Below are 25,409 nucleotides of genomic sequence, written 5' to 3' on the forward strand. Positions count from 1 at the left end.
CATAGTGTGAGTGGCTGTGCTACCAAAGACTTTTGTGATTCATGGTTTGATGTTTTGAACTGGACTTCGAAGCTATTTCTCTACAGAGTCAGGCTTCCCTCTAAGTGACTAGGTTGCCTTTGGGCATCGGGGTGGTGATCTTATATTATGTTGCCTCTTGTCAGGAGTAAGGTACCCAAGGCATTTTACTGCCGTGCTTCTGTAAATGCAGTGGTCATTTACTTAGCAGCAGCCAGCTACTAGAAGATGTACTGGGGGCTTGCAACCAGTATTCATTTAGAATTCATTCATTCATTCAATTTTAGTCAGTCTCATTTGAATGACATTATGAATATATTGTGGGCTGCTAGATGTGTCTACATGTTGTATCTGAGGGGGGTCACACTTTTTCTTGCATTCTCCTTACTGACATTTAGTAGTGGATTTCCAGTTTTGCAAGAACCTCATTCTTTAACTGTTACTTCTATCTCTGCTCCTTTTCACTGCCTGTGGTATTCGGGGGTAATAGGGTGAGTGTTTTTGAATGCACTGGAGCAGCAATGTCTGAATAAATTGCCCTCCTCTTGTGAATAACAGCGGAGGACAGAGGTTTTACACATATCACCATTGGAATTCCATTGCATCCCTCCTCCTTGCCTGAGTATTGTGTAAAGTAATGAGTCTGACTTACTTTCTGCATTCCCATTAGATGTGCACATTTCTACCTGCTACCTGTCCCTCTCTCTCGCTCTCCCTCTCCATGCTTGACTGACCCTTAAGCTTATTTTCCTCAGTTGCCATGAATGTGAATGGCAACGAGCTTTCACCATAATAGCTTGGCTGCTGCAGACTGTGTATGGTGGTTGCGTTTGAACGTTTTATTTTTTTCATCTGCTTTGTAGGGTACTTGTAAGGAGATAAGACTTTTGTATTGTTAGATATAGTAGTCTGGGAACTTTGAGCTAGCCTAATTGGCAAAATTAAATTTTAACTTAACTTTTAGCTGTTGAAATTTGTCAACATTTTAATTACATGTTAGACTTATCCATTTATTTGAGATTCTTCATATCCAGTGAGGGAAAAAAGTATTTGATCCCCTGTGGAATTTGTACATTTGCCCACTGACAAAGAAATGATCAGTCTATAATTTTAATGGTAGGTGTATTTTAACAGTGAGAGACAGAATAACAACAAAAAAATCCAGAAAAACGCATTTCAAAAAAGTTATAAATTGATTTGCATGTTAATGAGGGAAATAAGTATTTGACCCCTTCGACTTAGTACTTGGTGGCAAAACCCTTGTTGGCAAACACAGAGGTCAGACGTTTCTTGTAGTTGGCCACCAGGTTTGCACTCATCTCAGGAGAGATTTTGTCCCACTCCTCTTTGCAGATCCTCTCCAAGTCATTAAGGTTTCGAGGCTGACGTTTGGCAACTCGAACCTTCAGCTCCCTCCACAGATTTTCTATGGGATTATGGTCTGTAGACTGGCTAGGCCACTCCAGGACCTTAATGTGCTTCTTCTTGAGCCACTCCTTTGTTGCCTTGGCTGTGTGTTTTGGGTCATTGTCATGCTGGAATACCCATTCACGACCCATTTTCAATGCCCTGGCTGAGGGAAGGAGGTTCTCACCCAAGATTTGACGGTACATGGCCCCGTCCATCGTCCCTTTGATGCGGTGCAGTTGTCCTTTCCCCTTAGCAGAAAAACACCCCCAAAGCATAATGTTTCCACCTCCATGTTTGACGGTGGGGATGGTGTTCTTGGGGTCATTCCTCCTCCTCCAAACACGGCAAGTTGAGTTGATGCCAAAGAGCTCGATTTTTGTCTCATCTGACCACAACACTTTCACCCAGTTCTCCTCTGAATCATTCAGATGTTCATTGGCAAACTTCAGACGGGCCTGTACATGTGCTTTCTTGAGCAGGGGGGCCTTGCGGGCGCTGCAGGATTTCAGTCCTTCACAGTGTAGTGTGTTACCAATTGTTTTTTTGGTGACTATGGTCCCAGCTGCCTTGAGATCATTAACAAGATCCTCCCGTGTAGTTCTGGGCTGATTCCTCACCGTTCTCATGATCATTGAAACTCCACGAGGTGAGATCTTGCATGGAGCCCCAGACCGAGGGAGACTGACAGTTATTTTGTGTTTCTTCCATTTGCGAATAATCGCACCAACTGTTGTCACCTTCTCACCAAGCTGCTTGGCGATGGTCTTGTAGCCCAATCCAGCCTTGTGTAGGTCTACAATCTTGTCCCTGACATCCTTGGACAGCTCTTTGGTCTTGGCCATGGTGGAGAGTTTGGAATCTGATTGATTGATTGCTTCTGTGGACAGGTGTCTTTTATACAGGTAACAAGCTGAGATTAGAAGCTCTCCCTTTAAGAGAGTGCTCCTAAACTCAGCTCGTTACCTGTATAAAAGACACCTGGGATCCAGAAATCTTGCTGATTGATAGGATCAAATACTTATTTCCCTCCTTAACATGCAAATCAATTTATAACTTTTTTGAAATGCGTTTTTCTGAATTTTTTTGTTATTCTGTCTCACTGTTAAAATACACCTACCATTAAAATTATAGACTGATCATTTCTTTGTCAGTGGGCAAATGTACAAAATCAGCAGGGGATCAAATACTTTTTTCCTTCACTGTACATTGATGTTTGATTTGACTTTGGATAGAATTTTTATTTGAAAATACAATCCTGCAAATGGACACTTATGAATATAAAATATATGCATACAAAACTCTTCTGAAATGGTTTTAAAAATTAATTTCTCATTAGAGTGCAATTACTAAAACTGCCTCTGGTTCCATAAACTTAATCTAACAGCTCTTCTATTATCTGAACACTGCAACAGTCACAAGCAAAGTGGGATTCAAAGTAGCCTAGAATGTTTCTTCAAGGCAATTAAATGCATTTCACTCCTCCTAATTGTAAAAATAATTTAGTTTAAAAAAAAAAAAACTGATTTTGCTTTTACCCTTTATGACATCGTAAAATACCTTTTATCTCAACCAAGAAATGTTTGCCTAGAAATAAGTAAATTACCAGTCTACAGGAAAACACTTCTATGTTGTGGCCTGAAGGAGGGTGCATAGGAGTTGCAAATAACTCTGTTCTCATTGAACTGTATGCTGGTTTGAGAGTTAATACTCTGTGTGTTCTGACTAAAGTGCAGTATGTTATGCAAATGATAAGCATACTGAAGAGCAGGCTCCCATTTAATTACCTCATTGCTGTGCTGCACTTGTGCCACATGAGCAACGCCTAATGCTAAGAGTCAGTTGGGGACAATGTAAATATCTCGGCTGCTGTGTTGCTTCGATTAGTTTAATTGAAAGTCAAGAATAGGCACTTGGTGGTTATTAAACATTTAGCCTATAAATAAATTAATTTAGTGTAAAATACATTCAGTGTACACTGCTGCTTCTATGGCTGAAATGTATGGAGCGCTGTTTGTGGCAAAAGTGTTTGTCCGTCAATTTGGTAGTTCATTGGGAAATTCATTTGGAAATTTGGCAATTCAGCCGGCAGTTTGGCCATTAAGTAGTAAATTCATCCAGGAATCTGTTATACTGATGAACTTCCAGACAAACGGAGTAATGCAGGGGCCACACTACACGATTTTAAGCCCGATTTGAGCCCAATTTGGCTCTCACGACAGATCGGCACTGATCATCACGACAAGCAGCCTGGTTGTGGCACGTCTCTGCTGCCGATGGTTGTGTAGTGTGGGATGGGCTGCCATGCGATGCTGGCCCTCCGATCCGATCGTAAGCTTGTCGGAGCCGCTATGATTTTATTAAACGTTTAATATTTATGACTAGATCGGCACTTAATCAGTATTTAAAAATACTCTAATACAGGGGAAATAATATTTTCAAATACCAATTAGTATCTGTAATTGACCCAGGTCTGTGCTAAATTTCGATCCCTACAATGCGATGATCATACTGTGGGATGGATATAGCCTGTGACTGTTGCTCAGCTGCAGCTCTCACGGCCATGTCTTCATACATATCCTCTTTTCTCTCTGCTTTTTGTGTTTGTAAATATTTGATAGGCTTTGAAATATTAAAATACAGAAAAAGTTTTAAACTTGTAGGTGTTGTTCCATGTGTATTTATTGTTATAATTATTTTACTGGTTACTGCGACCCGTGTCTTCTCTGAATACATACTTCCCTTTCAAACCAAAAGACAGCCATTACCTAATGGGAAGAGCCTTCTTACCTGCCAATCATTGAAAACATGTACCAAAGCTGCCCAATAGGGGCCCTACTGTCAGGAGAGACCCAACCCCGGCCATTTCTTCTTTCACCTTGCCAGTGAATGTGCTGACAGTTTCGCTCACTCTATCCTGGGATCTCGACCTCTGTTGGCGGATTTTAAACCGCTCGACACGCCGAAAACAGCTCTCGACACACCGAGCTCGTCGATCCCTTGACTTTGTCGACATCGACCAATCCCACCGATCTCTCGCCCCTGCTGCTCGACATCGATCAAGATTCTCTCGACCTCTGTCGGCGGATTTTAAACCGCTCGATACGAATCCCTTGACCCTTTTGTTGATATTGACCGTAGAATTCCTCCCTGTGTCCATCCCGTGTCGACCTCGACCGACCTCGTTGACCTTCGTGTCCCATCGACCTCTCGATAGCACGATCTGCTCTCGACCTCTGGACACCCGCGTCGAGCTCTCGGACCTCGACGTCGACAACATCGAGGGGGGCAGTATCAGAGCTGAGGAGTTTGGCGAAGCCCATCTGCCAGAAGAGCTGTCGACCTACTTAGTCTGAACAAAGGAGACACAGACACGGATCTGTTAACCGGGATGAAGCCAAAGGGGGCTTTCCACCGTTGTTCCGGTCGCACAGACTGTCGCACAGGCTGGACTCCCAGCAACAGATGCTGCACTTTGTCGGCGCGACTTCCGGCGGAAGAGGATGTTCCCTGTCTCCCTCAGCTGCCACCCTCACCGGAAGAAGCGCTGTCCCACGTGGTGTCACTCGCGGGCATAACGGAACCTCCATCCTTTACAGAGGAGACCGAGGTGGCGAGTTCCGTGTCGGAACATTTTTAAGGGCCGAGTTTGGAATTTAAAGCCCTGATGAGACATGCGGCTATGGCAGTGGACATTCCCTGGTGCCCCCAGGAAGAGGTTTCGAAAAAAGGGTTTATGAGGGAGAAGACCGCTAAGCCTGAGGAGATCCTTCCCATCCTTGATGATTACGTGGATATTGTACAATCCATGTGGAACCAGCCGGCATCTGCTCCTACGACTTCTAGGCAGGCGGATGCCATGTACGCAACGGCGGGGGCGGAGGCGAAAGAACTGGAATCTTTTCCTCCGATAGGAGACTCGGTGTCCAGGCTGGTTCAGGCGAAGGCTATATTGGTCAAAGAACCACTTTGCCCTAATAAACAATGCAGAACAACGGACACTATGCTGAAGAAGGCGTATTCTGTGGAAACTTCGGCGGTCTGGGCCAATAACGCACAGGCTATCTTGATCCTGTACATGGGTTACCTGATGGGACGCCTGAGGTAGTGCCGGTCTATGACGGATGTAGAGGAGATGGAGCTAGTCAGCGCCTACATGACTGACTTGCTGCGAGAAGGGACGAAGGCCATGGGGAGATCTCTCACAACTATGGTTGCAGCCAGACACCATCTATGGTTGACGCAGGTGAAGCTCCAGGACAAGGAGAAGTCTGTCCTCCTCGATTCTCCCATCACCCCGGGTAAGACGTTCGGAGAGACGGTGGACCTCTCTAGCGAATGGTTGGCGAAGGCAAAGGAGACAGCGTCCAAGGACAGTCTCTGCAGGGGAGGTCCAGAAATGGAGACTGAATCCTCAGGTGGTGGATCAGATCTGGAAGAGGCTGGGACGAGCTCGGGTCGACCTCTTTGCTACACAGGCAACGACTGACTGTCCTCTGTGGTTCTCCCTGGAGACAGGAGGCGGTCCGCTGGGCGTGGACGCTGTTGCTCACCCGTGGATGCAGGAACTGCTGTATGCCTTCCCCCCACTGCCACTTCTTCCACTGACACTGGAGAGGATTCGCCAGGACAGAGCAGAGCTTGAGTTCTCCTGATTGCCCCCCGGTGGCCGAGACAATTGTGGTTCGTGACGCTGGCACAGATGATCAGCGTGGACCCGTGGCAGCTTCCGCTTCGACTGGATTTACTGACTTGAGCAGAGGGACTGTTGTGGCACCTCAACCCATCCACGTTGAAAGTTTATCTGGCTGCTATCTTGGCATGTCACGATAAAATTGACTGTCTCCCCAGGAGCGCATTTCCTGGCGATCCAGTCTCTGAAGGGTGCGAGATGCTGGAGACCACTGATTCCACAATTCCAGCCTGGGACTTGGAATTAGTGCTGAAAGGATTGAGTGGTGCTCCCTTTGAGCCCATCTCCACAACGGAGCTCCGCTTCTTCTCGCTCAAGGTAGCTTTTCTTGTAGCGATAATGTCGGCAAGGAGAATTGGTGAAATAATCTGTGGATAAAGCCCATCTGATCTTCTTGGGAAGCAACGACAGAGTCACTCTCAGGACAAACCCAGCCTTCCTGCCCAAGGTCATGTCGCTGTTTCATATAAATCAACCTATTGTCCTGGGGTCTTTCCATCCCCCTCCACATACATCGGGTGAGGACCACAGACTACACACATTCTGCCCTGTCCGGGCTTTGATGTGCTATATGCAGAGGACTGCGCAGAGCCGCAAATCTGACCAGCTGTTTGTCTGCTACGGTTCCACCACCAGAGGGAGGGCGGTTTCAAAACAGCGACTGGCACACTGGGTGGCGGATGCGATCCAGCTCACCTATGAGACTGCTAATGTCCCCATCTCAGTGCACTCAACGAGGGGATGCTGCGACCTGGTCCGGTCAACAGACCTTCACAAGGTTCTACCGCCTCAATGTAGTGGACTAGCTGCGCCCAGGCTTGGTCACTCAAGTACTGCAAACTGCTAGCCCTCAGGTGCTGTGAGGCTCTGCTATCCTTGCCATTGTTGGTTTAGGCTTAGTCAGGTGTCCGGACTCGCGACAGCTCTGGTATAGTCTTCCCATTGGGTAATGGCTGTCTTTCGATTTGAAAGGGAACGATAGGTTATTATCATAACCCCGCTTACCTGAAAATGAAAGACAGCCATTACCCTTCAGGGGTCGCTCGGCCAGAAGACCTTCCTGAAGAAATGGCAGGGAGCTGCATCAGGAGGAGACTTTTCACAGACGCCGTGGGCGGGGTCTCTCCTGACAGCAGGGCCCCTATTGGGCAGCTTTGGTACATGCTTTCAATGATTGGCAGGTAAGAAGGCTCTTCCCATTAGGTAATGGCTGTCTTTATTTTTCTGGGAACCGGGGTTATGATAATAACCTATCGATACACAACTTTGTTTATATGAGCTACAGATTATAATTCCGTGAACAGCTTCAACTTCATAGGCGAGGATTGAGCAGTGGCGGCTTGGTGGGTGGGGGGGCTTGTGGGGGCTACAGCTCCCCCAAAATGCGTCACCCCCCAGCACAAAGGTAAAACTTTGTATTATTATGGACTGTGCACAATGTGGTGTTGATCCAAACATCTGTATATTTGAATGATAACGGCGAGTCGACAACACTCACTGACCGCTGAATACTTACTGCTTGTAATACAATAATAAAAACCTTTTAGGGTTCCCGGGGTTGATACTGTGGAGGAACTGTTAAAGGTTCTTATTAGAAACTTTTACCAAGGTTCCTTGCAAACAAGGATCCTTAAAGAACCTTAAATGTATCTTAAATCAAGCGCGATCATGATGAAAAAGGGTTCTTAAATGATCCTTTGTGTTCGGATGACGGACCTTTCAGTTCTTAAACCAAAGGTTCTAAATATAACCGCTGAAGAGCCTTCAATTTTTAGAGTGTAGTGCAGACAGATAAATAAATAAATACATATGTGTGCCAGCAAGATGTAAAGAAAAGCCCCCAATATAATGTCAAGCCCACCTCAGCCCCCCACTGAGAAGAGGCTGGTGTAGCAGAGACGACACTGCAGCTGCTACAGGACCCTTCACTACACTGCTTCACACACCACGTGGACATCGATTTGTTGATGAAATCTGGCTTTATTTTTGCCTGTTTTAGCAGAAAATAAAATGAAAACTGGCACATGCAGACGGTCTCGCGTGTTCTCTCCCTATATAAAATAATAATAATTTGTCACTGAAACGTTACTTATTTCCACTACACACAAGCAATACCATTACACACTCAATAGTACTTTACAAGTTAGTGCGAAAGTACACTTCATTTTACTCATTTCAACATGGTCAAATGAGAGATTAATTTGCAATATGTATTCGTGATTTATTGATAAGAGAGTCACAACTGTTTTTATCTTGTAGAATTGCATTTTAAATAAAAATAGAAAATAATAGAGAGAGTGTGTGAAGCGTGATTTAGCCTCTGTATTAACAAAAGACAACTGAGGGATTACTGGGTAATTTCTACATGTGCTCCGTCTTAAAGTCACAGTTCGAATTAATGACCTCCGATCGCAATTAAAAGAACAACATCCCCTTTGGGTCAAACATAACCACTTCACCAGAAACTTTGGTGAAATTCAAAAAATAATATAAAACAAAAACTAAATACACTTGTTACACTGGCACAGCCCCTGCTTTTAAGAATCCAATCTATTTTGAAATAAATATAATCCATTGATGCTTGTCCTTCTATCTCACGGAGTAAAGACAGCCTGATGGATTTCTGATGAGTGATTTGGATTCATGGCGCAGATGTTCTATTGAGGGGGAAAAATGCGGATCAAGGTGAGAGACAGAGGCTGCGTCCCAAATCGCACATTTGCTCCCTACACACTTCGACAAGTGAATACTTCGCATTACGTTGTGCTCACGTCACAGTGTGTGCACTTGATTGAGCGAGGGTGTAGGGTCTGTGGTGAAGCTAAAAGCATGTCTCTGTATTTAATTATAATATATAATAATAATTTTGAAATACATTGCTTGTTAATATCACCTCCTATTTTTATAAGATACTACTTCAGTAATTAATTAATTTAACTTTTTAAATAATAAATTAGGATTATGTAATAATTTTACATTATCTATGTATTATAATTTCCTTGGTACATAATTTAACAATTTCTACAACTGTCTAACTAGCATTACATTACATTTATATACACCAGCCGCTGCCATATTTTCCAAATTTACTTGTTTCCACATTTAACGAACAGAGTTCTGGGACTTCAGCGCTAAACACTTCCGCGTAATGGTGCATTCCATTTACCTTGGAAGTTGGATGTCGGAGCTGGGAATGACGTCACACCCGAGTTGACCCCGTTCCAGTACACAAGTTGGAAAACCAAAATGGACGCGTCCAGGCTAACCTTTGTTGTACACAATACCAGTCGATAAAAACACATAAAACAGCGGTATTTTGCACAGATAATGCCAAAGTATCATGTCCACAGATAGAGGTTGGATAGTACTGTGTGCACCACTGAGTTTGTTGAGACACAGACAAACAGAAGTGCTAATAAACAGCCATTTTGGATTCTGAAACTCCTCCGAGTTTCTGAGTTGGAACTCCGACTTGAGGGGGCATTCCAGTTAAAAGTTCCTACTGGGAACTTTGTACACTCTTTTGTTCAATCCGACGAAGGGAGCACTGAAGTGCACAAAAAGCTCCCTTTACTCGTTCCCTAAGGGATTGGGACACCCCTTAAGATGGCCACCGTAGTACTCCCGCCCCACAAGGGAAGGGAACGAGGGAGCGAGTGTGCGATTTGGGATGCAGCCTTGCTCCCTCGTTCCCTTCCCTTGCGGGGTGGAAGTACTACGGTGTACTACTATAAGTAGTATCCTATAAACGAACATTATTATTATTATTATTATTATTATTATAATTAAATAGAGACAGATGACAAGAAAAGACTACGTAGGTACTTTTCTGTAAAAGGCTGCAAGGCACTGAATGCTGACGCTGAAGTATGTCCCATTGAACGCTTTTAGCTTCACCCTACACCTTACACCCTCGCTCACTCAAGTACAAACTCTGTGACGTCGGCACAACGTCACGCGAAGTGTACACTAGTCGAAGGGCGTAGGGAGCAAGTGTGTGATTTGGGACGCGGACCAAGTGTGCGATTTGGGAAGCAGCCAGAGAAACGCACTTTCTAATAAACTCAACATTATTGTCTGAAGCCATTTTATGTAAGCCTGAAGTTTTATTGGTTAAAATAGGCGTGTCTGCTCCTATTGGCTAGGAAGACTGACGTGGGTTTGGCACAGTGCATGATTGACAGTTGGTCTGTTCATCTGGAAGTTCGTTGGTTTGTCTAAGTTTGTAAGGAAGTTAGTCTGTTTTTCTGGAAGTTCATCGGTTTGTTAGGAAGTTTGTCTGTTTCTATGACTGAATAGCCACATTAATGACATAGTTGATCAATGTAATTACGGATTAATTGACATACGAATCAGACAAATGAATAAATTAGTTGACAGATTACTGGATGAATTTACTACTTTATGGCCAAACTGCCAGCTGAATTGCCAAATTGATGAATTTCCGAATGAATTTCCCAGTGAACTACCACACTGACGGAAGAGCACTTTTGGCTCCATAGAAATTGTGTGATCAGAAAGACTGAAGGACTGGCTACCTTACTTGGTTTGAAATTCTTACACACCTTTTGGAAGGGTTATTTTATAAAAATAAGTATTTTGTTTTTAAGTTTGTCTTGCTTGTTTGTTGTTTTGGTTCTCAAACCTGTCCTGGAGTACCACCTACCCTGCTGGTTTTTGTTCCAGCCGAACTCTCAATTACTTAATTCAACCCTTAAACTAATTTCTTAAATCAGAGCCTTTTAATTATTTTTAACTGTAGGGGTTTTAAGTATTACATTGTATAAGGAGATTATCTTTTTAAGGTTATCTTAAGTTACAAAATTTAAAGGCAAATGTAATCGGACTACCTCAATTAAGGGGTTCAATTAAGTAATTGAAAGCTTGGTTGGAGCAAACACCAGCAGGGTTGGTGGTACTCCAGGACAGGTTTCATAACCATTGTTTTTTTTTTTTTTTTTTTAAATGATCCTTGTTGGCTTAGTAAAATTGCCTTGAAAACATTTTTTTCTACAGCATTTGGTACTCTGTAATGTATTTGCTTCTTAGAATATTTGTATTGTATTCTTGTCCTTATGGTATTTTACTCTTATTTATGTATTTATTATATAACCCCAGTTCCAAAAAAGTTGGGACAGTATGGAAAATGCAAAAAGACAGTCATTTGAAAATTGACCCTGTCCTATATTGAAAACACATTAGTAACACATTATTTGATGTTATACTTTGTGAATTTAATTTATTTTTGAAAATATACACTCATTTCAAATCTGATGACTGCAACACACTCCAAAAAAAGTTGGGACAATTGACTGTTTACCACTGTGTAACATCACCTTTTCTTTTAATAACACTTATTAAGCGTTTGGGCACTGAAGACACCAGTTGGTTAAGTTTAGCAAGTGGAATTTTCCCCCATTCATCCATTATGCATTTCTTCAGCTGCGCAATTGTACGCAGCCTTTGTTGCCTTATTTTGCGCTTCATAATGCGCCACACATTCTCAATGGGAGACGGGTCAGGACTGCTGGCAGGCCATGCTAGCACCCGCACTCTCTGCTTACACAACCATGCGCTTGTAATCCGGGCAGAATGTGGTTTGGCATTGTCCTGCTGGAAAATGCAGGGATGTCCCTGGAAAAGACGACATCTGGGTGGCAGCATATGTTGCTCCAAAATGTGTATATATCTTTCTGCATTAATGGTGCCCACACAGATGTGCAAGTTACCCAAGCCATGTGCACTGACACACCCCCATACCATGACAGATGCTGGCTTTTGGACCTGACGCTGATAACAACTTGGATGGTCTTTTTCCTCTTTGGCCTGGAGAACACGACGGATGTTTTGTCCAAAAACTATTTGAAATGTTGACTTGTCGGACCACAAAACACGATTCCACTGTGCTGCTGTCCATCTTAGATGAGAGCGAGCCCAGAGAAGTCGGTGGCTCTTCTGGACAGTGTTGATGTATGGCTTCTGCTTTGCATAGTAAAGCCTTAACTTGCATCTGTGGATGCAGCTGCGAATAGTGTTGACTGACAAAGGTTTACCAAAGTATTCCCGAGCCTATGTCAGGATATCCATTACAGACTCCTGACCGTATTTAAGACTGACGTCTGAGGGATCGGAGATCACGCGCATTCAGAAGTGGTTTTCGGCCTTGTCCTTTACGCACCGAGAATTGACCGGATTCCTTGAATCTTTTGATTATATTGTGCACTGTAGAAGGTGAAATGCCCAAAATCCTACAGATTTGTCTTTGGGGAATGTTGTTCTCAAAGTGTTGGATTATTCGCTGATGCATCTGTTGGCAGATTGGTGCGCCTCGACCCATCCTTGCTCTTGAAAGACTAGACCTTTTTTGGAGGCTCCTTATATATAATGATTACACGATTGCCTCACCTGTTTCACATCACCTTCTTATTTCAACTTGCCACATCGCTATTAGTCCTAAATTGCCCCTGTCCCAACATTTTTGGAACGTGTTGCATGCATCAATTTCACAATACATGTTTACCTTCAAAATACTATTCAGTTGATTAGGTAAAACATCAAATACCTTGTCTTTATATGTTTTCTGTTTAAATACAAGTCAAAGTACATTTACAAATCACTCCTCTTTGTTTTTATTAGCATTTTCCATACTTACCCACCTCTTATGGAATTTGGTTTGTAGTAGAAGCTTTGTTTCAAAAGAGCTGCTGTTGACTGGGTGGGGGACTTGATTTCTGATTTTGGCTTACCGCTTCTTAATAATTCCTTATTTCTGTGAAGGGTGTGACGACTCAATTTGCTCCTTTTGTAGGCACTGGACAAACAACCATAAGCGAGTTAATGCTATGTAAACTGAGCCCTGCCATGTTAAAAAGGAGCAGCCCTGGCATACAGATCAAAACTGTGTACCTAAAAGCCAAGATACAAAATTAAGGCATACAAACTCAAGTCTCATACCTTTTGTGCATTATGTGGGGTCTGCTGTAGACAGTCAGGGTGACCATTTAAATGATAATTATAGTAATTAGTAATAGCATCCTTCATTATCCAAAATGATCTGTCTGATGCCACCGCTTCATCAGACTGGAGTCCACTGGAGGAGCTAGCCTCTAACAGGGGTGCAAAAACAGTTTGTGAAAATAATCCAATTATTTCAAAGAGCACTTGTTTTAAAATGATGAGGTTCTGTATTCACATCAATAGTTTATTCGTTTTGTTACCATTTTCTTATGAAATAAGGGGAATAGTTTTTAAGGTTTCAAATTCAGTGGGTCTCTACAGCCACACAGTAGGGGTGCGCAGCACTTGACTCAAATCAATTGTGATTTGACTAAATTCTTGAGCACTTTTTTTTTTTTTAAAGCATCCTAATTTGTGTGGACAAATTTGCTGTGTCTTGAAGGAAACTTTCAGTGGATGGGGGGAAAAAATAAAAATGCAACAAAGAAAAGTCACAAAGCAGCAAGTGGTCCCAGTTTATCACAACAGCTGCTGAGCTTTAAACTGTCAGATAATTACTTCCCTGGATGGGTGGGGGGATTACAGGAAGTGGTACATTAATTATGTGTACAGAAAAAAATATAATTATTTGACAGTTATGTGTATAGTGCTCATTGTGATGTCTGAACATTAGACTTAAACCTCTGGAAAATCACTACAAATGCTTCATATTAACTAAAGAGCACCAATTGCTCTCTTCTCGTCCTTGGCTAATGATAATGAATCCCAGTCCTGTCACATAACATAAGTAGCATGATATTACACAATTACTTTGAAACTGGCTTGTGTTTTAATGTTTTGATTTTCTTAGAAGTTAGTAGCCATATCAGACATTAACAGCGATTCACTTATAGATTAAAGTACTCTTTATACACAAAAGCACACAGGAGATAACCTACAACATTAAATGGGATAACAGTTTAACAAAACTCAACTCTGTAGTAGTAGTCCCTTATAGTTTAATGTGGTGGTTTAAATACATAGGCCTAAATGAAAAGACTAAATAGCCACATTTCTAAAACATTAAAATAGTCACCTAGCGGCAAACAATTAACATTCTTGGATCATGGAATACTTATAGGCATAATACCCTGTCCTGAAGGCATGTTTTAAAGATGTTGCATACATGAGTAGTTGGAAATGACCATTTACCATGGCTCATTATTGTTTCTTTAGGATCCTGTTTTTTTTTTTTGGTGGTGCTCATTTCCTTCATCCCCGAGAGTCTGTGTGGGAGTGCAGACTGCGGAGAGTCACGGCTGTCCTCTGTTTGGTTTCGTCAGACAACACGCTTCCCGACAGAGAAGGTGACTGACTAATGCCGCGTTTCCACTGGTGGACGGTTCAGCCGCGGACGCTTAAACGGCTGTTTCTACTGGCGGAGCGTCCGGACGCGCCGTGTTTTGTGCCGGTTAACTTGCTGGTGCTGGACGTGTCCGTAACGTCCGTCCCCACTGAGGACATGATTCACTTTCAGCAGCGGAGGTGTGTGTTTGACTTGAGACACAGGGAGGAGATCAGATACATTGTATCGGAAGATATAATCTCAAGTGCCGTGTGCGATCACTAAGAAATTACAAGTTTATTAGCAGCATGGAGTGAAATCCACGTACACAAACAATGACTGATACAGTTAATATCCGAGTGCATTAAACACTGTGATTTCACAGGACCGGTGCAGTGACTGACTAGTTAAAATAAATTGAAGGATAATAATCGCATCGTAGCGGCCGATTTTATTAATATTGTATGAACAGCTGGCCGGTGTTTCAGGCTGTGTTGTGTGAATGGTGTGCAGGACAATCTGCAGAGACTATCAGTATGAAGGTGAACACGATTCATTTTTTAAAACGAAACACAAACCAAACCCACAGTCGCTGCTCCTCCATCAGAGGGACGGATTCACAGCGGCCTGGTTTTACAAAAAAAGCTCTGGGACGCGTCCGGCATGGCATGGCACGACACAACGCTTAAGCCAGTGGAACCGAGGCATAAGAGGGAGGGTGGGAGTGAGCGTTTGTGATGTAATGCTAAATTATGCAGATTAGAAGGGAATGCTTTTCCATCCCAGAGTTCCCAGGGTCGGCCCACTCCACCATATACAGCTCTGGAAAAAAATGAGACCACTGCAAAATTATCAGTTTCTCTGGTTTTACTATTAATAGGTATGTGTTTGGGTAAAATTAACACTTTTGTTTTATTCTATAAACTACTGACAATATTTCTCTCAACTTCCAAATAAAAATATGAATGGAATGGAATGGCTGATCTACATGTAGAGATGCTGATTTAAGAAAAAATTGCAGTGGTCTCTTAATTTTTTCCAGAGCTATATATAATAACTATTTTATACAGGTGTCTCCACATGTTTAAAATTAGGGCTGCAACATATAATCAATTATGAAAATTGTTTGTCAACAAATGTCATTATCGATTAGTTGGTCTGCTCACATCATGGGGAGCTTTTACTGAGACGTCACTTTTATGAAGACAGTCACACGCGAAATGGCAGAGAGTACAGATCAACCGGCGGCAGGAAAAAAGTGTGCGCCGCAAGTCATCTAAGGCATGAGAGCATTTTACATTAAATGCAGCAAAGAAGATGGTAACCTGCAAGTTATGCAAAGCTGAGCTTGTGTGGCACGGAAGTACCACAGTGATGCACAAGCACAAAGAAAACACGTTGGTGTCACAGATGAAGGTGAAACATCAGCACGGTAAGCAAAAACTGTATACTCATTATATGAAGATGTGACAATGGTATAGTCTAGTTTAATTCAATGCTATTGTGTAAACCGCTTTGTTTACTAACTTCGGGACAGTCACACGATCTATTTTGTCTCGAGCATCAGGTTGTGCAATCAGCTCGCTCACAACATAGTGATGGATTAAAATAGCGCTACCACAGAAATAGCTTAAATTAAGATGGTGTGAACAGAGAAGCTCTAAATCTAAAGGCAGTTAATAACAGCAGCAGTAAAATATTGTTTTTTTAGTCACTATAGTGGTGCACTAATGCATAATTTTTCCTGTCCTTTTAATCAAGCCTGTTAGCTTGTTTCTCTGTACTGTTCTCTTTTTATAGCATTTGTCTACTACAATTAACTTTTATCTGTTTTTCAAATGCGATCTACTGTGGCTCTACTACGTTCACGCTTGTTTTCAGTCTTCCTATATTTAATTTATCTATATAGCCTTTAATTATTAGTCAAAATTAAATTAATTATATATTTTAGATGTTTTTGGTTTATATCTTCACATCTGAACAACATGTCTGTGTAAAAAAAAAATTGGTAAAACATTGTTGTATTAATTGTATATATTTTTTTTATTAATAATGGTTGTCAACTTGCCATCAGCAATTCTTAAAAACAATGCAAATATTGATTTACACATAAACTGCTTCTCCTTGCATACACAAATGCTGTTTTTTTATTTCAGAAAGAAACCGCTCACCATGAGTGAATTTGTTCAGAGGAGAAATCCCCCATGCACTCCTCAACAAGCAGCCATTGTAAAAGATGCCATCCTGAATATGTTGGTAACTGACATGCGGCCAATGTCAATGGTGGAAGCATACTCAACCCAGGATACATTCTTCCCTCAAGGACCCACTTCACAAAATTGATGGAGAGGAAGTACCAGGAGGCATTCAAAAAAATAAGTGCTATAAACACCACCAACATCAGAATGACTTTAACTACTGATATATGGACAAGTGTTGCCACTGAAGCTTACCTTGGCATTACATGCCATTACATTGGGAATGACTGGAAGATGACATCTGTCTGTCTTACCACCATGCCACTCGAAGACGGACATACCTCAACCAACATTGCAGAGTGGTTGGAAGAAGTAGCAGTCAAGTTTGAAATCCCTTCTGAGAAAATTAGTGCCATCGTACATGGCAATGGTGCTAACATTGTGGTTGCTGCAAAATTACTGGAGGAGAAACATGGGTGGACCAGTATACGCTGCACTGGCCACACCTTGCAGTTGGTGATTAATGCTGCATTAAAGAACGCAGACATTGAAAGAGCTGTTGGAGCTGCAAGATGTTTTGTGGAGCATTTTAAAAAAGTGAGCAATCCTGCAGCAAGCTGAAAGACAAACAGAAACAAATGGGCACACCTGAGCACAAGCTTGTTCAGTATGTAAGAACAAGATGGAACAGTACATTCTATATGATTAACAGACTGATTGAACAGAGGTGGCCTGTAACTGCAACACTATCTGACCCATCCATCACTCACAAAGCCAAATGCTATCTTGACTTGAAACCAGACCAGTGGAGTCTGCTTGAAGAGCTTTCCACTGCTCTTAAGCCTTTTGAATGTGCCACTGTTTTTATGAGCGGGCAGGAATATATAAGTCTCTTCATTGCCTCCACTTGTGAAAGGGCTGTTGAAGTCCTCTGCTCTGGACCCAAGGTTCAGAAGACTGAAATTTCTGTCACCTGAGCGAATTATAACCGTGCAAGCTAAAGTGAAAACTGAATCACTTGCAGCAAGAAGGGAGATGGTGCAGCAGCAGCAAATGACCACCTCAGCCATAAGAACGGCAGTTGAACCTTCAACATCTTTGCTTGACTCACTCCTTGAGTCTGGAGGCAGCAGTGAGGAAGAGAGCAGAAGGGGAGAAAGCTGACGAGGACCTCAACACTCAAATAAGAAAAGAAGTCCTGACTTAATTTGGTAAGAGGCCCCTAGCCGAAGAAGAAAATCCTTTGGATTGGTGGAGAGATGATAAAGATAAATATCCCACCTTGGCAAAATTAGCTAAATCCTACTTGTGTATCCCAAGCACCTCAACATCATCTGATAGCACTTTTCCACCGACACGGAGCCGGTGATAGTTCAGAGTCGGTGCTTAATTTGGAACCGTTCCTTGCTTTTCCACCGCAAAAGCCGGCACGGAGCCACTTTTTCTGGCACCAAAAACTTGCTGGTCTGGAACCAAAGAACCAGTGACGTCAGGGGCCGGGGGCGGATTATAGTCGTCTCCACCAAAAGTTTAAAATGCCAGCAGAGATATGAGCAGTCAGGAGAGTTTTGATTAGAAATGAGCGAAATCAGTAGCAAACAGTGTGATCTGTCAGAGAGAGACTTCAGTAACAATATGGTCTCACCAGGTCAATAACTAGTTAGGAGTTGCCAAATGGCAGCAATGGAAGTTGACTGAGCGCACCTTCCGTGAAAGGAAAGACGTGTTATAACAATATTATGATGATGGAGAATTAATGTGATGATATAGATTGGACAGAAATGTTTGTTAATGAACTGGTCATTAACTGGTCCGGTGTTACGCCGAATCCATGTGTCGAATCTACGAGTCATGTGTCCCGGGGTGGTTTGCGCATGATTCATAATTTATGAATAAATTCATTTTCTTAGCACAGGGCGAATTACACAAACCATACATATTTTACAGTAAAAGAAGATCAAATACACAATAAGATCTGTTACAGTGATGCACTTTGCGAGTGATCACATGCCAGCAGTGCTGAAAATATATTATTATTATTATTATTATTATTATTATTATTATTATTATTATTATTATTGTGTATTTGTTAGCAGACGCTCTTATCCAGGGCGACTTTCAACACACAAGCATTGCTGCGTGTCTGGCAACAGGGACAATGCAACAGTGATTTGGGACCATCATCACAGACTTCATCAATAAGCACAATTTCCCATCAAACCATTAACATCACCTGAGATCGTCCGACAGTTTATTGATCTGCCCACGACTGCGCCGCAAATACCCCCAAAACAGCCGCATCCATAATCAATAGGCTAGCCTATAGTCATTGTGTTTAAACATGAATAAAAGTAAAAATACGCCACAAAATGAATGAAAATGTGAACTGTGTGCGCGGTGATGAATGCATGTTAACTCTAACTTGTATTTTATTCAATACAGTAAAAGTGTCTGAAATATCGAATCGGTGTAAATCCCATAATGCATCAATACAAATAAATACAATGCTGATTTATTATTGCTGTGTTTCTCCACTTCTACTTCGTGCTTGGGAACGCCCACATCCAGTGACGTCAGTGTTCGGTTCTCAAACTGGTGGAAAAGCGGTCTGGTTCGCAAAAAGATCAGCTGCTTCCCAAGCCGAGCACCGGCTCCGGCTCCGGCTCCACCACCGGCACCATGTCGGTGGAAAAGCGCTATGAGCGTCTTCTCTGCTGCAGGTAATATAGCTTGCAAAAAGAGAGCCAGCCTCAGCCTGGAGCATGTGGACATGCTGACATTTTTGCATTGCAATTCGAAGTTTTGGAAGAATGAATAAGAAATGTGTTCGTATGAACAGCACTGAACAGTGACAGTTTTTCTGCATTCTATCTCTGTATCAAACAGTAACATTTGTTGTTTGTTTATTATTTATGATTTTGATATTTCAAAATTCTGTTGCTTAATATCTTATTACAAACATGTTTGTGTCCTAATTTCATGTGAAGTTTATACAAGTACAACTCAATATTTTGTTTTGTTTTGCTTATTTATATTTTTGATATTGAAAGACATTTTACTGTTTAAAAACTGTACAAACTTTTGTGTTTTATTTATTTTTTATAACTAAATTTGTGGCTTTGATTTTGATTTTATATTTTTGATATTTAAAGTTTTGTTGCCTAAAACTGTAGACAAACATTTGTGTTTTATTTAAGGTTTAAAATGTAAAAATTAAAGATTATATTAGTAAAACTCAATATGTAGCTTTTGCACTTTTTAAAGTACACTTACACATAAATACCCTGATTTAAAAATTTGTTTTGAAAAATTGATTTGAAAATGTTTAGATTTGTATTTGATTTAATCAATTCATCGAAAAATAATCGTTAGTTGCAGCCCTATTTTAAATAGATGCAAATCCCACTTCAGGTGGTCAGTGTAGGGCCAACACTTAAAATACTAACATTGCTAGTGTAAGTGGACATTAATGGGGAATATCAATCGACAGGGGCTCTCAATACAAGATGCATCACAAATTCAGTAGAAGATGCACAAGAATGAATGTGGGTAAGCCCATTTTCTTTGAGAATTTCACCTATTTCATTTTTAGTTGTATACTATTTGTCCTTTATAACTCACTTTGGAATTGTAGGCTATATCATGTGTTGCTTCAGAAAGAAAAACTCCTTAGACGTTGACAGACATTAGAGCCGTTAAACAATTTTAAAAGCTGGTTTTATCATGGAAGTTCGTTCTGCTAGCTTTCCTGTCAGGTGTATGACAGCCCAGAGGCAGTGTAGGCTTGAAGTGACCCCTAAGGGGAGGAGTGGTTTCACACCAGCAGACACCCCAGATGGCCATCTCCAAGCGAAGCAGATCCTTAATTACAGAGTTGTGTTGAAGCGGGCCAGCCACTACACGCTTTTGTGTAAGGAATGCTCACCACAGACAGCACAGCCCTGGTGAAGCAACGCCCCTAGAACACCACATTCTAGAGCCATGATGCTGAAGACCAGCCCCGACAGCCATTAACTTAACAGGCTATATATACCATAGCCTTTCAATGTGTTGATAAGACTGTTGCTACACAGAACATTCCCACAGTCTGCTTTGCATTTCTGAGATGGATTATGCAAAGCTTTTGTTACGCCCCGGTTTACATCATTTTAGATGAACTAGAGAGATTTTAAAATGTTACAAACTTAACAAAGCATTTTTACAGTTTTTATTTGTATTGTTATACATTTTTGGATCAAAAGGCCTGGCTGGGCTTGAATCCTTTAATTCAGTTTGAAATGTTTCCATTGCAGGAGTGTGAAGTGGCCATCAGGCTTTATAATCATCCCATTTTAAACAACAGATGAATCAATCTGATGTCTGCTTTACAACAAATGACATTGTGGCGTTCAATCAAATAATAATTTTGCCTCCCACTTACTTGGTATTTTACAAGCACCTAATGTATTCATGTATTGATTTGCTTCTCATTGAAATGGACAATCTTGTTAAGGAACCTAGCAGGCATTGCATTAATTTTGACACAAGTTAATAACCTAGACATACAGAGGGAATTCTGTACTTCAGCAGAATTTGAAATTTCTTAATCTTTTATGTATAGTGCTATGCTTTGATTTGTAGTACATTTTAGCTTGAAGTGATTTGTTATTTTCTTCTTTTCTATTTAGTCTTTGGAAGTATTCCAGAAAAACAGGGTCATGTTATGAGACTGTTTTCTGGAGCAAACTTCATAATGGGAAAACCAAAATGTTTTTAAAACATGTTCAGAATGTATATTAATGGATTTGGATGATTTCTTAAACCTACTAAAATACCAAATTCAGCTTTCTTAAAACCTTATGTACAGTTAGGTTCATAAATATTTGGACAGTAACACAATTGCCATCATTTTGGCTCTGTACGCCATAGGGCTGTCTCCGAAGGTTTGTTCGGTCTCCAGACCTACAGGTTTGTCAGGTGACAATCACATTGATCTTTTTCTCTTGCTGATAGAAATTGTCAATGTTTGAATATTGTAGCGCCACCGCACCCAATAAAAGCAGAGTGCGAATTATACAATGACAAACGGGGGGTCAGCCAAAAATTTGAAGGTGGGGGCGGGGGGTTGTGATGGTCAATAACTGTGGGGGGGTGACGGTCAAAAACTGAGAGCGGGGATGGGGGGAGAGGTGACGGTCGAAAGCCGTGAGAGAAGGGGGAACGCTTTTTACGTTTCGATATATTCATGTTTCGACCCCCCCCCCCCTTCTATTTTGGCCTCTTTTGGGGAGGGGAAGTCTCGTAATTCAAACCCTGGGCGTGAGAACGAGTCAGTGTGTTGTTGCACACGCCATGGTGAGTTGGGTGTACTCCTTGGAAACCCCTGCAAGCATTACAATACTAAACCACCCTTCAGATGTCCCGCTATCTAAATTAAACTACATGATTTGTATACTGCCCATTACTTAAATAAAAGTTCCTGGATATAACGAAGTTCGTAATAAAAAGTCCCTCAATTGCCACTGTCGTGTCAGCGGGCATTGGCCAAGATTAAATGTAGACAATGTATTTTGAAAATATATGATTAAAAGTGTCTTCTGAAAGAGAACTATCCCCCATTTACCAGCATCCCAGCTAACAGACAACTAAATTACGTTGATACATTGTGGCAACATTGTGTGTTTACAAGGATACCTGTGGACCACTGCGTTATTATTAGGGCCCGACAGATATATCAGAGTACTGATATTAACGGTCGATATTGGCCTTTTTCAGAAATATCTGTATCGGCACATATTCCACCAATAATGCCCCAATATATTTTCTCAAATTATTGGCTAAATATTTTTTTCAAATGGGGGTGCGGTGGAGTTTTCTCCCGTGAAAGCAGGGGGGGGGGGCGGGCAGCAGAGTTTTTTTCCATGACAGCGGGGGGGGGGGTTCCCATTTGGGCAATTGCCTAGGATGCCTACCCCCTTGCAACGCCCCTGACTGGAGATGATCCATCAGGGCTCTACAGTGCGAGTAATTGTGAGTAAAAATAATGTGCGAATGTGAAATACAATTTGGGCGCACAGTGCGAATACAATTTTTGAACTCTATAAGGAAATACTACATTGAAATCATTATCATAATAACGATATTTTTTACAAATCGTTATTACTGTAGCAAATGTGGGAAATGTAGTTCGGTTGTGGATTGTCGCAATTAACCGAAGGCAACGAAGGCAAGTCCCGTTCACAGTGCACAGTGCACAGTATTGCAGCGGTTCATTACGCTCAATATCCAAAGACCTACTAGCTGGCGTTAGCCGTCTCGTAATAAAAACACACTTACAGATACAATAGTACTCAGCGACAATAGGGCTGCAACAACTAATCGATAACGTAGATTAAAATCTACTAAAATCTTAATGTAATTCATCGTTGATTATTTGGTTCTACCTGTGGCGCAGCTACAAAAAATTAAAAATAAAAAGATGGCGGAGGCTGCAGCTACAACCGTGGAAAGTGTAGGAGCACTTTACATTGAATTTACGTTGAAGACAGTTTGCTGCAACATGTGCTGAACTCACATGGCACGAGCACGACAATGATGGCTGAGCACCTTAAGAGAGACGCACTGGAGCCATAATGACAGGGGATGAAGATTTGTAGTCCGTCATCCGAAAAGTTGTCCGTCTTGGAAACCGCACAATGTCCTCCGCTTTTCAGTTTCTTTAACTGGTGTGTGTCTTGCAAGCTACGCTTGTTTCTTCACCTCCTCAACTACAGTATTATACATTGTATTTAAAATGTGCTTTTATTATACACACATCGCACACAGCGATCCAGCAGTACAGTACATGAAAATAAGCAGCTAGGTTAGCCAATAAAGTGGAGCAAACAATAAAAAGGCTGAAATATTATTTTAAAACTTGTAACTTAGAGATCCTTAACTTTTTCAAAAAGTTGATTTTTAAGAAATTTCTTTAAGCTATCGTGTCTAGGGGCGCTTCTCAGAGCCTCTGGAAGTGCTTTGCACAGCTGTGGTGCATTATTACAGAAGGCTTGGACTATATGATCAAACTATTGGCATAAATATTGAATTCAAAATATAAACATATCATGAACAGAAAACATTTGAGTTTCGTTTTGAGTTTGCAACGGTGCAGCCGTGTGTGCATATATTTACACCGGGACGTGCGGAGGGTAGGGGTGGCATGAGCCACTGCCCATTTTCTTTACCCAAAGTGCCCTAATATGCCCGACCACCCCCCCAGACCTCACTTGGCCGGCACCCCCTCCCCTGGAACCCGACTTCGCCGGTCTTCTGACAAACTGAGCTTCTCTATCAGGATGAGCTGCCCACTAGTCTGGAAAAAAAAAAAATGTGCTACCGCTTGGAATGAGCTGCCCCAGTTGAAAATATTAGGAAGCTCATCCTGTCAGACAGAAAAGACCTGTCCAAATGGGCTACCAGCTGCTTTTCAACACTTGTACTGTATTTTAACCCTTCAAAACCAAGGTAGCTCATCCTGTCATCTATGTGTAAATAGCAAAATCATTTTAAATACACATAATTATTACCAGCAGATTATATCTGTGTGTTCACTGCGCATGCGTACTTTCACTAGGTAGCTCATTCTGACAAGTAGCTGAGTTTGTCAGAACACCTGACACTCACCCAGGGTTAAGGGCGTCTGCCAAGAAATAAATAATAATAACACCAGCACTCACCACCCCCCTGCACTTCGCTAGCTGCCCCCCTGAACGAATTGCCCCTCCACGAGGCTGTATTTACATGTCTTGAACATTGTTGCATTTGTTTTTCATTTCAACATTAACCATTTATCATGTGCCACAATTTTTTTCTTGATTTATGCTCCTACATTTTGGACTGTGCCCCTAAATTGAAAAATTTAGGGGCACAGTGCTCCTAAGGAAAAAAGTAAGCGTAGAGCCCTGTCCATACAACTCCACAAGTTTGTTGCAATTGACTTGTTGTTGTTGTTGTTGTTGTTGTTGTTGTTATAGCCGTATAATATATAATAATAATAACTTTAGAAGGGAGTTAACCCAGAGTTAAGGTTACTTTGTTTCGGTGTATCTAGTATTTACTACTTTCAGTACAATACTGATATTCATCAACGGGTTTACACCGATTCGCTATTTCATGTAAGTAAAATCAATATAAACAGTATGCTTGTTAAAAAATGAATAAAAACATGGATCACTGTTCGAGAACTAATTTTATTTTGTTTATGGATTACCTATAAAAAAAAAAAGGAGGCTGTTCACTCAAATCGATTTAAATCATCAATTGAATTATGCAAATTAGCATCAACGAAGCTTCGAACCTTCTTTAGGTAATGTGTTCTGAATGTTCAAAGGTTATGCCATCACAAAGTGAACGGTGTAGGAAATACACCCATTTTTATATTCAGGTTAATCACCTGACCAGAATCCAATTGAGCAGCATTTCACTTGCTGAAGGCAAAACGCATCAAGAACAAGCAGGAACTAAAGACAGCTGCAGTACAGGCCTGGCAGAGCATCACCAGGGAAGAAACCCAGCATCTGGTGATGTCTATGAGTTCCAAGACTTCAGGCAGTCATTGACTGCAAAGGATTTGCAACCAAGTATTGAAACTCACAATTCAATTAATGATTATGTTAGTTTGTCCAAATACGTTTGAGCCCCTAAAATTGGGGGAACCACATACACCCATTTTTATAATTCCTACACCATTCACCCACTTTGGATGTAATTACCCTCAAATTAAAGATGAAAAGTCTACACTTTAAGCACATCTTGATTGTTTCCTTTCAAATCCATTATGGTGGTGTAAAGA

The 25,409-nt window shown here is 41.5% G+C and overlaps 1 protein-coding gene across 8 annotated transcripts in view; it reads left to right on the forward strand.

Annotated features, from left to right (window-relative positions):
• plekha5 (pleckstrin homology domain containing, family A member 5) overlaps positions 1-25,409 on the forward strand; it is a 238,727-nt gene that overhangs the window by 66,191 nt on the left and 147,127 nt on the right. The window contains exon 1 of one of the 8 annotated variants that reach the window (XM_066705585.1): positions 14,305-14,421. The exons of the other annotated variants lie outside the window; for them this stretch is intronic. The gene's annotated coding sequence lies outside the window, so the exon portion shown is untranslated. Of the gene's footprint in view, positions 1-14,304; positions 14,422-25,409 lie in introns of those variants that run through there. 8 annotated transcript variants of the gene reach the window in all.

This window comes from Amia ocellicauda, chromosome 5 (assembly GCF_036373705.1).
Source record: "Amia ocellicauda isolate fAmiCal2 chromosome 5, fAmiCal2.hap1, whole genome shotgun sequence".
NCBI lineage: Eukaryota > Metazoa > Chordata > Actinopteri > Amiiformes > Amiidae > Amia > Amia ocellicauda.